This window comes from Quercus robur, chromosome 5, assembly GCF_932294415.1.
Source record: "Quercus robur chromosome 5, dhQueRobu3.1, whole genome shotgun sequence".
In the NCBI taxonomy this organism is placed as follows: domain Eukaryota; kingdom Viridiplantae; phylum Streptophyta; class Magnoliopsida; order Fagales; family Fagaceae; genus Quercus; species Quercus robur.
The window spans coordinates 66,154,940-66,169,859 of record NC_065538.1 but is presented as its reverse complement, the minus strand read 5'-3'; the positions used below and the strand labels follow the sequence as shown (position 1 = coordinate 66,169,859).

At 33.8% G+C, this 14,920-nt stretch overlaps 2 long non-coding RNA genes across 5 annotated transcripts in view; one reads left to right on the top strand and one right to left on the bottom strand.

The window, feature by feature from the left end:
- Positions 1-14,920, top strand: part of LOC126726733 (uncharacterized) — a 51,502-nt gene that overhangs the window by 24,646 nt on the left and 11,936 nt on the right. The window lies entirely within an intron of this gene.
- On the bottom strand, positions 2,269-7,400 carry LOC126726731 (uncharacterized). Of its 4 annotated transcripts, none has more exons than XR_007656052.1 (7): positions 7,131-7,400; positions 6,748-6,952; positions 6,371-6,446; positions 6,184-6,268; positions 5,558-5,601; positions 5,120-5,182; positions 2,269-4,173 (listed from the first exon to the last, which is right to left on the bottom strand). It is a non-coding gene; the product is annotated as an uncharacterized LOC126726731 (long non-coding RNA). The 4 variants fall into 4 exon arrangements; XR_007656054.1 differs by having other exon boundaries at positions 6,184-6,282; positions 7,152-7,400; XR_007656051.1 differs by having other exon boundaries at positions 7,152-7,400.

The following is a 14,920-nucleotide window of genomic DNA, read 5'->3' as shown; positions in this document are numbered from 1 at the left end:
TGTTAAAATGGGTCATGTTAACGTGTGGTGTTCTTATGACAATCGTATATGAATCATTTTAGGAAACTTTGGATACAACTTTTACAAGAAACAGTAAGAAATTGTCAAAACATTAATTGCCTTGTTTTTCCTTTACCATAAAAATTTTCCTAAAGTCACAAGTTGCATCACCAAGGCCCAAATGTTAACGTGGCAGAATTTTCTAGGATTCACCTAATAATAATTGAACAATACCAGCACAAACGCGTGGCCACACATCGCCTAAGATTCAATTTTCAGCCCAAGCTAAATATATTCGTCATTACTGTGCAGATGAGTTTGAAAACTATCTTAAATTTCATGTTCCAAATATAGTCCCCTCATGAGTTTTTATGGAACAATCAATTTTTTGTTTTCTAATGGAGGTGGCAGTACTGTGGTAGCTAATTAAGATCCATATAGGCATGTAGCTCAACTAGCATTTCTTGTTTCTTTTAGGGTTTAAAAATTCTCATACTCTTGGTTATTAATTTATTAAAAAAAAAAAAAAAACAAGGTTGGTCAAATTAGGGAACCCCCAAAACTAAAATATATCTAGTCCCTACTCCCCAGTCCCCACCACCTTTGAAGACAAATGCCACTTTTATTTTCATGGCCAAAATCATTGGGTGGTTATAGCATGGTTTTAAAAATTCAAACGGTCAAAAAATTAGAAAAATTGATCTGGTTCCCGGTTGAATCAGTGATTTTTGCAGTTGAACTACTAGTTTTCTCAGTTTTTACTAGATTGGTTTTGTGTTCAGTTCACATTTGAACTTTCTAGTCCAATCCGGATTTTAAAACCATGATTCATAGTAATCTGCTAAAATATCTAAGAGGACCAATGTGTGCATTTCCCAAGTCCCAATCATACTTTTGTTCTCGTGTGAATTGTGTACATGCCTCAAAAAGTCCAAAACGCAATAGTGGGATTCGTGGGAATGTCAGCACTACACGTCTTGGTGTAGTCAATATGGTCCATATGGATACCATATATAATTTGATAGTTAGAAGGATACCAAATATTTCTTAGGGAAATACCAAGAAATACCAACTAATTTTAGTTATAAGGTTCTTAGCTAGATACTAAGTTACCAACCACTTAGCCAAAAGGCCACAAAAGGTGAGTTTAGCATCAGTTTTTAACTTTTATGTATAACATTTTGAAACTTCACTTTTTCTCAAATTTTCAATGTACAAATATACTTTAACACACTTTCAACAAATTGTTTTTAGCAAAATGCAAGATAAGCTGTTTCTAAATAGAAGTGTAATTTAATTATCATGTTATGGAATTGGACCACTTTTCCATAAATAGATTTTAAATCAATATCCCATGTCGTTGAGCTTCAAAATCATCAAAAATTAATAACGGGGTGGGTCAGATGTTCAATTCAATGATAAGAGATTTTATTAGTTGAGATAGCTAAAACTCACATATACTATTTTCTTTTAATAAATGAAACAATAACATAAGAAATAAAATTTAGACAAGGTAGAGATATAAAAACTCAATAAGGTGGAAAAAAAAAATCAAGGCAAGTCCAATTAATCAGAAATAGTAATTGACATATATATCACAATGACAAATTAGACATCTAAGACCAGGAAAATCATTAGGTACTCCTGAAGTACCATAAATACGTAGTCCCCCTCTCATATAAATGGTGGGTCCTACTATGAATTTAATTAATAGGACCCATTATTCATGTGAAAGAAGGGAGTACACAATAATTTTCCTCTAGACCAATATTTGTCCAAAGTTTGCACAAAATTAGAAAAACAATCCATTAAATGTCAACTTCCAATAAATGTTGTATTTAAGTGTTCAACATTTTCTCATTTTTTAAGATTTTTTTAAATTAAAAATACAATTCACTGCAAAAAACGCGGTTATAGGAGGTGGAAAAACGCAGCTATAGGGGGACCTGTAGCCGCGTTTTTTAAACGCGGCTACAAGCCATCTTGGGCTGCGTTTAGAAATAAAAACGCGGCTACAGAAATTTTTTTCCCATTTCTGTTCTTTGCCAAATCACAAATTCCTGCCCAAATTTCATGAAGAAATAAAAAACAAGTTCCCAACAAAAATTAGAGAAAGGAAAATTAAATGGTTCTTTGATACTCAATTCATATTCAATAAAACAACAAATTGTACCTATCAATATTTAGGTTACTGGACGTACAGACCTAATAAGGAGTTTCTTAGAGGAAAAAGATGACATAATTGATTTATGCAATGACAAGACCAAGTGGATACTTCAATGATCAAAGCCTTAAAAATTGTAGTAAATTGTGATTCATATAACCCGATTGAACGATAATCAAATTTGTAGTCTATCTAAAGGTGAGAGACTAAGAGCAAATGAGAGGCAACATTACAGTCTTCATAAAATGTGGGTACACAAATTGCCACTCACACACTCACACATCGAATGAAACATAGAACCATCCTATATTAACCGAGTTGGAAATACACCCAAAAATACTATACACACACACATATATATATATGTATATATGTATATATATAATACTCTTAGATTTTATGTTAAGGCTTATCAAAATAGCAATGTTGTGGTAGTTGAGGCAACTTACTTTTTGGGCACGTTGAAAGGCCTTGTCTATGGAAATTGGTCATGGGAGATCATGGGAGACATAAAAGTGAAAGTGAAGCAGAAAGAATATTCATGATTTTTTAACAGACCTGCTTGAGTTTTGCAGAATTGCAAAAGACGAATCTATAAGGTGGGGGTACTTTGCGTGCAGTCATGTGATCAAGCAACTGTCAATGAAAAAATAAAAATGTGCAAATCACAGACTGCCAAGTGGCAATGAAATGCTTGTGACCTTGTTTGTGCCTAAGTTGCAAGGCCAGTGAAGAAGTCAACAAACGCCCACACATTCCCACTTCATGACCAAAACAAAAATGCAGTACAATCTAAAAGATTCCCAGATATGAATGGATGCATCAACACATGGAAAGAAAACATCAAGAAATTAATGTTTTATTCTAGTACTTAAGAAATTCTTCAACAATCAATGTTAAGCTAAACTTTTAAAGCCTCTAATGTCTAACTAGAACCTCATTCAATGCAAAACCTACGGATATATAGAACAGACTTCCTATTTCAATTTCTAACATAGGAATCAGAAAATGCTGGACCCCACCCCTGCCTAAACAAGCAAAATGATTATAAGCTCAACGTAGAAATTTTTTTTTGACAAAAATTTCCCCTTCTCATCTCTTACAAACAAGACAACAATTTCAAGGTAAAAAATATTCTCTAGACTTCCACAGCCATGGATAGAACTAAAAAAAAGATGTTTGGGGCTCCCTTGAACTAGGGTAATGCCTTTGGCTCAAGGCTAAACTGAAAGGCCAACTCTGCAGTGTGCTTTTACTAGGGAATGATGAATGCCACTTCTTTTCTACCCAGAAAACATTCTTAGATTTATTGCCCCTTCACATGTCATTCTCTGATTCGTCAAAATTAAAGAGCTTTACTTTATAAGAGGATTTGGTTGCAGGGTAGGACATGATATACGATATGAATTGAGAATGAAGACAAAAGGGTATCTGAAATGCCATCTATAATTAGATGCTACAAAATCTATGAGGAATGGCTTTATTGCTTAAAATAACCTAGCATACAGATTAAGAATTGTTTCTCAGTTAAAAAGGTAAAGTTTAGGCTCTCTTACAAGAACCATTAAAATGTTTGTCACTTTGTTTTAAGGTCAAAACACTAGTTTTCAGTAAATTAGATACAAAGGACATAAGTACCATCATTACAGAAATTACAGCTAGAGTGACTGCGTTTCTTCTTCAATGTTACAAATGATAACATCAATGTATTCAGTACAAAAATTACCATAAAAAAATGTGTTTAATACAAGTCCATAAAGGCTACATTTAAAGATATAATGAGTTTCAGCATTCAAAAGGTCTAATTCCTGGCTATAATCTGTGACTTGAATATTTAGTGTGATGCAAAGAGAATGCACATACCACAGGGATGGGTATTTACCAGAATTATTGACATGTTGAACCATTTGAATATTTCAGTAACTCTTCACAATGTCTGACACTGAAGAATATGTTGCAACAGTCGCACAAATGACTCCCAATACAGCTATTGTGGTACTTGAAACAATCTGATTATGTAGGTGAAGAGAAATAGTGTCAAGAAAGGTAGGAAACCAATATACACATCAAAAGAAAAAAAAAAAAAAAAAAAAAAAAAAAAAAAAAAGGAGAAGAGGACATGAATATAGTAAGTAAAGAAAAACATGCAAACATAAATGGCACTAGCTTTTCTGGAAGAGTGCAAGAAAATAGGGGGGTAAAAAAGAATAGTGAAACGTGTTTTGTATATGGATCCCCAATAAGTCTCCTTTATGGTCTTATTGTAAGAACCAGTCTTGCATGGGAAAAATATAAACTAGGAATAACTGGCTCAAAAAATTTTGTTTTAAGAAACAAGAGGGACTTGAAGGGCCAGTTTGACAGATTCTTTGATAAATCTCAGGATTCAGGTCTTACTTATTGCCATTACATTTATTCAGCCTTAAGATCCTCCTAAAACAAATTCTTTTCCTCTGATTTGAAAGACACTTTGCAGGGGGATAATCAATGAATTTAAATTTACATTTGCTATTGAGTCAGTATTCACTGTCCTAACCACTTTCATTGTTCAAACAGAACTCACCATCTAATTAAATTAGTTTATTCTAGGTCCACCTAATGGTCTTCTTTTCTTTTCTTTTTTATTTTTAATTTTCCCATCAACAGATTTCACCATGCCATAAAGGAGATATTTTGATGTATCATTTTGGGTTCTACTGTTTACAGCTAGTAATGGGCATATTTTTAAATTTTAAGGAATTAGTCCTATCTGCAATAAAAAGATCCCACAACTATAGTCTTCATATCAGCCGTTATCTAAAGTGACATGGTATTGTGTAGCACCAAATTGCTGTCAGATTCTTCCCCTATATGGATAGAATAATTTTCTTCCAAGATGATTTTGAATAAAGAATATATATATATATATATATATATAGAGAGAGAGAGAGAGAGAGAGAGTAAAACTCTGCTTACCTGTGTCCTTGTAGCTTTATTCCCCTTGATTTTTAAAAATCATAAAGCTGGCATTATTATTGACTGGATCAAAGACACATCCATCCATTAAAACATGTTATGTAATGTTGGTTGGCATAAATCAGCATTTCAGAAACAATGCAGGCTATACACCACAAACCAAGTGAATTTGTGTTTTGCAAGTGCAGAAATATTTATATCAAACTACAATGGCTTATGAAAATTAATGATCTTTTACGTCATGTTGCCCTCCAGAATCTTTGTTTAATAAAGTCAAACAAAATTCCTTTTCTTTAAGTAAAAGTTTCTTGACAAGAGTTTTGTGAAGAATCATCATTAAAATATTTAGAATGTTATAAAAAAATGATTGTATGGAATTCTCACATGAAATTGATGTGGCCTACAACTATGTATATATTGAACAAAGTGAAAGCTTACCACAATTATACTGAAGAGAGAACCAATTAAAGCCATAACAAGACCTGCAACCATTAAAAAAGAAAAAGAAAAAAGAGACTATTAAGTAATTGAGTTCACTTGATAGCCCAAGAAGTTGTTGAACATGGAAAAGAATGAATCAGAAGTTGCAACTATTTCCACCAAATCCTTACAGGTTACACCTATAAAACGTTTCTAAATTGAAAGTAAGAAAAATTAATTACAAGAAACATATTTAGATGCATGATTATTTTTTGTTTTGTAAATAAATTAGTCAGCAGGATAAAAAACTGAAAATTGCAATGTCACCAAAGTGGCATTAGTTCAAAAACGACCTAGTAAGAATCAAACCCTAGCTGACCTAATTCAGAATTTGAATTAAATCCAACCTCAATCCTAATCCATTTATACAAATGCCAATCCAGTTGCATCAGGGTCAACGAAGGACAAGTTACTTGACACCACATTTGAAGTACATGTAATATAGAACTACTTATATTTAATTGAAAGGATTCTTGTAGGACTGCAGCACATACTTCATAGGTTGTGCAGTACCAACATGGCATCCAATCCAACTAATTTAGCAATAAACAATTCCAAATTACAATCAATGAGATTTAACATACAGAATAACTCCAAGGAACCATAAATCAGCTGTGTTGTTGTAAGGCTGTTCCCGTACCAGTTCCGGAGCCATATACAGTGGAGTGCCTGTATTAGAACACCTTAATTCCTCAAGGATATCATAGCATCTCAATAAAAGTTCACAAAATAGAAAGGTAACCAGAAATTTAATGCACAGATTGGACAAACCTTTTATGGATCTCAAAACAACAGTATTCATGGACATTGCACGTGCAAACCCAAAATCACAACTGGGGGGCTTTGACTTATAAAATTGTAAAACCACAAACGAGGACAGAATAGTTATAAATAACCCCATAATTGGAAAGGTAAACAATGCCAAATTATAATTATGAATTAAAAACTTCGATTTTGTCAACTATCCTTCCCTTTATGTTATAAAAAATTATATATATTTTTCAAGGAGAAATTATGAAACATTCATGGTTCACTGAGAAACAATTTAATTAACTATCTTTTTTATTATTTAAAATAGTACTATTCAATTGATTATTTTCAGATTCACATTAATGATTTGAGTGTAAATTAAGATAAATGCAACATACCAGCAAAGTTTCCCTTTCTCCATGACACTAGGGACAAGTAATCTGAATAGGCAGCAAAACTGTATCGGTTTTCTTCTTCCTAGCAAAACTGACCGAGCCTACTCCATGATTACAAAGTTCTCCACCAGCCCAATGTGCAAAATAAACCAGATGGGCAAAACCTCACACAAACTCCCAGCCACAAAACTGAACTATCACCCAAGACCTTAGCCACGCCCACAAACGAAAATACAATAAGTAAATAAACACAAACCCAAAACAAATCATTGAAAATACCGTGAAAAAAGATGCACAAACAAATCAAACAAAACCCACAAACAAATCAAATGAAACCCAAACAAACCCACAAAAAAAAAAAAATCAAATAAAACCAATACAAAAACCTGAAGTTGAGAGAAACAAACTTGAAATTGCCGAGAGAGTGAGGGCAGGGGTTGTGGTGAGTTGCGGCTAGGAAGAGAGACACGGAGAGAAGTGGGTATGGTGGGGTTGGGGTTGTGAGTGTGTGTTTGAATGGGTCGGTGGTGGCTGGTGGAGTGGAGATGGAGAAGGGAAATGGGTGGCTCAGAGCACGGCGGCGTCGTGGATCGGGAGCTAGGTTGAGAGTGAGCTGAGAGTTTTTTTCAATTTAGAGTTTTTTTCAATTGTATTGAATTGTGGGTTTTTTTTTTTTTTTTTTTGGGGGGTAACCATATTTCAATTTGATGTAACTTTTCAATTGCGTCAATTTGGTCTCTAACCTTTTAGAATCGTGTCAATTTAGTCCTTACTATTATTTTTTGGATGAAAATTGATAACGCATCTAATAGTCAAAATAAAAAATTAGCTTTCGTTGATGTGACAATACGCTATAATTTTATTTTGACCGTTTGACATGTTATTAATTTTCATCCAAAATATAACAATAAGGACTAAATTGACACGACACTAAAAGGTTAGGGACCAAATTGACACAATTGAAAGGTTAAGGACCAAATTGAAATATGTTATAAAGTATAGGAATCAAATATGTAGTTTACCCTTTTTTTTATAACCAATTTGATAAAACGCAGCTCTGTACATGTTTAAGCCGCATTTAAGCACGCAGCTCCATACATGTTTTAGCCACGTTAAATAAAATGTAATTTTATGGGTCTATTTGGATACAACTTATTTTTGCTGAAAATTGAAAACACTATAGCAAAATAATTTTTAAATGTATGAATAATACCGTAGGACCCATTTTTAATGAAAAAATGGCTAAAAAGTAAAGCTTGTGGTGCCCGTAAATAGTGCACGAATGCACTATTCATAGGAGAATCGATCAAAAGTTGCAGTTAAAAAAAAAAAAAAAAAAAGGCGCAACGGCGAAAACGCAGACATGAGAAGTTGGATCCAAACAGATACTATAGATCCGTTTGGATACAACTTATTTTTGCTAAAACTGAAAACTGAAAACACTGTAGTAAAATTATTTTTAAATGTGTAAATAGTACCGTGAGACCCATTTTTAATATTTTTTTTATTTTGTGAACATTGCTAAACAGTGTATGAACAGTGCTCAACAGTACTCTTGCCCCCTAAAGCAGTAACGCCTGCAGCAAAAAAAAAAAAAAAAAAAAAAAAACCCACAAAACGTGACTTTCAGCCGAATCCAAACCCACACTATATGTATGTGTTTGGGCTCTGCGTCTGCGCATTCATGGTGTTTTCAGTTTTCAATTTCAGCAACAATAAGTTTAATCAAAACGGACCCTATATATATTGAAGACGAGTTTACTAAACGCAGCTTCGGGATATATTAAAAAAAAAAAAAAAAAAAAAAAAAGGAAAAAAAATTCCCCGGATGGGTCATAGCCCTACCCAGCTAAACGCAGCCGAAAGATCACAAAACACGGCTTCAGAGTGATCTATAGCCTATACGTCCAATGATGGAAAACACGGCTCAAATCCAACCTATAGCTGCGTTTTTTTAAACGCAGCTTAAAAAAAACGCAGCTTAAAAAAACAGTCCTCCCTTTCATATAAATACATAACAAATTAACAAAAATTTAAATAAATAAATAAATAAAATGGCCCGAAAGGATTCTTCATGAACATACAGCCCAGCAGCAATATGTTGATGCAAGGTGAAATAAGTTCAAAAATAAACAAAATGGTCTTCCATGGATTCAGGTCCTACTTCTCAGTAGCAAAGACAAAGTGAATCAACATCGAAGTGAATCTACCTATATACTTGGAGGACTCTCATGCCGTTCAGGATTTTCACTACCTGCCTGTCCACAAACACTTCGATTGTGTAGTCCAGATTTGGGAAATGGATTTAGGCCCCGGGAACTGGTTGTGCATTCAGATGAAAATTCAAAGTTGTAAAGATCGAATTCATTCAAACAGTTAAGTTTTTTCTATTATTTTTTCTATTTGGTTCCGAAGAAAATTTCTTAGGGTGTGTTTGGATAGAACTTATTTTGCTGAAACTGAAAACTGAAAACTGAAAACACTGTAGCAAAATAATTTTTAAATGTGTGAATAGTATCGTGGGACCCATTTTTAATGAAAAAGTTGCTGAAAAGTGTAATTTGTGGGTGCATAAACAGTGCACAAATGTACTGTTCACAGACAAAAAGTCAACAAGTGCGGCTAAAAAAAAAAAAAAAAAAAAAAAAACTGAAACGCAGGAAACGCAAAACGTAGACGCAAAAGCTCAATACAAACACACACTTAGTGTTCTTCAATGATTTAATGCTTTTTTTTGAAAAAGAAATTCTGGAAAAATATTTTTTAACAATTAATAGGATTTTTTTAATAAAAAAATTCAAAAAAAGAGAGAATATTTCATACAGTTAATGGCAACATTTAATGAAAATTGACAAAGAGGCCTTCATTTAATAATTTTTTTTTTTTTTAGAAGGTTATAAAAATTAATTGAATCAAAGTAAAAGAAGTTGCCTGAAATGAATCTTAGTCAAACATTTTCATTTTAAAAGAAAATTCTTGGTGAAACTGGGTGGGTGTTAATTGCATTTTTAACAAAAATAATGATAAAGAATTCTCTTGTATGGGACATAAGAAATGGTCCATGCTAAATTGGACAAAAAAGATCAAATTCTGGGTGTATAATAAAGGCATGAAATGGTAAATTTTTAACATGCTAAAAGTTTTGATCATTACTTCTTTTTTTCTCCACAACATAATAGAGGACGAGAGTTCATATATGGTTTTCTTTTAAAGTTCAAATAAATAAAAAATTTTAAAATTTGACATCAATTTGCTTATTTATTTTTATAAGACGTGACATCATTATTTTAAGATTTTTATTAGTAAAATATGACGTGGTATAATCTTAATAATTTATTTTAAAATGAAATGTTAAAATTAAAATAAAACTATATGGTAGAGTAGAGGATCTTGACTCGAAATACAGAGGATTCTATTACAAAAAGCTCAACAATTGTCTTCTAAATTGAAATTTGTAACTAATTTAGGAAAACAACATTGTTTTGTCAAAGAAAAGGGAAAATGTTAAAATGAGACTCCTTTGCTTTCGAAAAATTATCCTATAAACTTATGTACAAACTTACACAATCCAATTTAAAGTCTATATATGCATACGATGTGCTTTTCTTTAATATAGCTAATGTAACATAATTATTTTAAGGTTTTTGTTAGTGTATTATGGCACAATATAAACTCAACCATTTATTTTAAAATGAAAAGACAATTAAGATTAAAAGAAATCCATATGATAGAGTAACTTAGTAACTCTAGAGGATCTTGATCCAAAATAGAGAGAATTTCTTTATGAAAAGCTCAACATTTGCCTTCTAAACTAAAATTTGTAACTAGATTAAGAAAATGATATTATTTTGCCACAAAAAGGGAAAAATTAAAATTGGACTCCCTATCACCCAAAAATTTATTTTATAAAGTTATTTACAAACTTACACAATCTTAATTTAGGGTGTATAATAAAGGCATGAAATGGTAAATTTTTAACTTGCTAAAAGCTTTGATCATTACTTCTTTTTTTCTCCACAACATAGCAAAGGACGAGAGTTCATATATGGTTTTCTTTTAAAGTTCAAATAATTTAAATTTTTTTAAAATTTGACATGTCAATTTGCTTATTTATTTTTTGTAAGACGTGACATCATTATTTTGAGGTTTTTATTAGTGAAATATGGCATGGTATAATCTCAATAATTTATTTTAAAATGAAATGTTAAGATTAAAATAAATCTATATGGTAGAGTAAAGGATCTTGACTCAAAATACAGAGGATTCTATTATGAAAAGCTCAACAATTGTCTTCTAAATTTAAATTTGCAACTAATTTAGGAAAATAACATTGTTTTGTTAGAGAAAGGGGAAAATGTTAAAATGAGACTCCTTCACTTTTAAAAAATTATCTTATAAACTTATGTACAAACTTACACAATCCAATTTAAAGTCTATATATGTATACTGATAGGCCAAAAATGTATTGACCCCTTTACCAAATTAATTAATTAATTACCCAAGTGAATTAATTAAGTCAATTTAACATGCAATAGCGTGGTAACACAAACAAATCACCAAATAACTAAATGCAGCGGAAATTAAATTTGACACAGGTAATTTGTTTTACGAATGAGGAAAATCACCAATGCAAAACTCCACCAGGTGAATTTAAGGTCGTCACTTCCAAGAATCCACTATTATCAATAACAAGCAGTTATAAGTAAAAGGAATCCCAATACCTAATATCAACCTACATTTGAACCCTTACCCCAATACTCAATTGGACTTGTATTGTGGTGGCAATCTCTCCGTTCAATGCACGAATCTCAGTATGTGACTAACCAATGATGCACAGATCCCAGTACGTGACTAACACACCAACTTGAGAAGGATTGTTGGCTGCTAAGTGCTTCAGTTCATCAACAATGAAGATTAAGAAGCTCCTTAGTCACAAAACCTTCAACATAAAGACGCAGTAGTTTCTACAAAAAATATGATGAACTAGGGCAATTTCTGTCTCCGGTCACACAATGCTTGTAACAACAATTGCAACAACCTTGCATCGAGTGTGATGGTCCTTAAAAAAATCCTTATATATGTTTAAGGTTGTGAGAAAAGAAACCCTACACAAATACTCAAGGATATGCATGTATCAGATCTGGAATTTCTAATATCGTAATTCTCAACAGATACAACTTGTGTTGAGCTTCAGCAGTAATTCTTGATAAAAAGGATTGTGTGGAGACTTTTGTCGAGTTTTAATGAGCAACACATTCTTTACTTGTTTCTTGGTCAGATTTGCATAACTTCAATACTAAACATGAACACCTGTTTCTTGAAGTACTAAACCCATCCTAGATCTACCCAATTACAAGTAAAGTGTGTTTTGTCAAAAGACTAGCCAATTACATCAAATATGTCCCTAACAATCTCCCCCTTTGGCAATCCGTGACAAAACCACAACAAACAAATGAGTCATGAGAGAAGTCTTAAATCACTAAACTTATAACCACTTGTTGACTTACAAAATAAATTTAAACCTAACATAAACTCTTGAAAAACTTTGTAAGAAGAGAGTTCATGGCATGGTAGACTTTCACAACCTGTCTTTCTGAAACACTTAAACAAAACTCATCAAGGCATCATGTATGAAATAGAAATAAAGATTGCATACATAAAGAAACATGTGTATAAAGAGGGAAAAGAAACAACACATGGAGTGATAGGTGAAGAAAAACATACATCATCATATATATGAAAAGTAAAGTACAATGTATGTCAATAAATGGTCACAAAAATGATGTACAAAATGTAAAAGAAAGAAAAGAAAAGTACATAAAAACCTCACTACATCCCTCAAAAAGTATACACACTCCCCCTAAAATATCATATGCTAACTCTCCCCCTTAACTACAAGACTACTCTCATCCAAAACTGCTCCCCTTTTTTTGTCACGAATGACAAAGGGAAAATCATCGAAAGGTCGTCATCTCATCATCACTGGAAAAGCTAGCATCCTCATCATCATCACCATCATCATCTGCCAAAGCCTTTGGAGAAGGAAATGGAGAGGGAACGAAACCACCAAGGCGAGCCTGTCGTCGTGCTATATGACCGACACAGGTGTTCACCTGACACATCTCATCAGTGAGAGAGTTAAGGCGAGTATCCATGCGTTGAAACTGCACCATGATGGCCTGCAAGGTCACACTAGCTGCCGAAGAAGGAGTAGAGGTGGAAGGAGCCGAAGAAGAAGGAGCTACAAGATTTGCGTGATCGGTCATCTCCGTCCGTGGCCGCTTCAGTCGAAGCTGGGCCTTACTTCGCTGAACAGAACTAGCACTGATGGCACCCATGGTGGTGAAATAAGGAGAATCAAGAATGGGGATAGAGATGTGGCGAAGGATCCGCGTGATAGCTGAAGGAAAGATGAGCTTATCACGGGTCACTGTATCTTGATAGACATCGAGAATAGAAGTGATGAAGTGAGAGGGGAAGTCAATAAAGAGATCCTCAAGAAGAGACAAAAGAAGACAAGCACGAGGCTTAGTGAGAAAGTTATAGTAAGACAATGAAGTAAGAGTAAATGTCATCACCATATTAAGGAACCTCGGACCTTTTGCAAAGCCTGAGCATGGGGTGTTTTGCTTCCCACCCCATATGGAAGGTGTCTCACAAAAATGAGACTGAAGCTCGTCTTTAAACACAATCCTAAGATGCTCACAGCCGAGGTAGTCAGGATGCGCTACCCGCAGAACATGTAGTACCTCGGGTATAAGATCCGTGGTAACTATAATACGTATACCTCGAAATGTAGTGGCAAACCAAGGTATAAAGGTATTGATACCGTGTATATTGGAGTAAAACTCCTATATAAACATGATGAGACACCTTAAGGGTCTCTCACATAGAGATTCCCAACCCCGAGTTCGAATGACAGCAGGGAGAAGAGTGTCGGCAAAATCCGACAGGATAACATGGCGCTCCGGATGAACGCCACTTTTCTGAAAGTTCTCCAAGAAGTCCTTTTAGGCCGTCCTATCATGGAACCAAACGTGAAGAGGGGGGTAGGATTAGAAGAAGAAGACCCAGAACCAAGAGGATTTCAAGTTGGAGTGGACTTACGCACTTTGGGTGCCATAGCGCAATCTATCTGAGAGAGAGAGAGAGAGAGAGAGAGAGAGAGAGAGAGAGAGAGAACACAATCACAACCAGAAACATAGAGATAGAAAAGAAAGGAAAGACGTATGCATGAAAAATGCATGAACATGTAAGGTGCAAAATTTAAATTACATCATGGGTAAAAACCCAATATAAACCTACCGGCACACATTCAACAATAATCAAACACACATCTAAATGCATGAAACATTGTTAAGATGTAATGAGAATGCAATGCATGAGCATATAACATCAAATCAAAACACCCAACCCAACAGTTTCACAAAAATCTTAAAAACCCCAAAAATTTTCAAAAACCCCAAAACCTAGGTCAAAAATGCATGAATGCATGAAAATGAAGGGATTTAGGAAGCTTACCAAGTGATCTGAACTTGAAAAAGGCTGAAAATGTTGTGGGTAGTAAGATTTGAGTGAAGGAAAGGTGTTTGGAGGGAGAGAAGAGAGTTTCTGTCGAGAGAGAGAAGTGAAAAATGAGATTACATTCACGCTCAGACTATATAAGGAAAACGCATCTTGATGGATCGAAATATCTGTTGAGATCTATCAAGCACTAAATCTCGACAAAAATGAATCTGTCGAGGATTTGTCGACAGCGAAAACACCTTAATGGATCGAGTATCTATCAAGAATCTATCGGCCGGACAGAGAGCTCAGAATTTTGCTCGATGGATCGAAGAAGCTATCGAGATTCTATCAAGAAGAAACCCAGAAAGCTCGATGGATCGAGATTCTGTTAAGATCTGTCGAGAAAAGAAGAAAGAAGGGCTCGATAAAAGAGAATCTATTGAGGATCTATAGAGAAGCTGTCGAGCTTGAAGAAAACAGGTTTTTCGAAAAAGGGAAAAGCACATAGAAATGAATGCAACAAGCAAGATACTCAAACATAGATCCAATCAACATATTAAGCTCTCAAAACATCTCTCAACATATATACAAAGAATTCAAAGATCCAAAACACACACACACACAGAGTAAACAAGTCTAACCAATTCTATATTTCGAAAACAAGTTA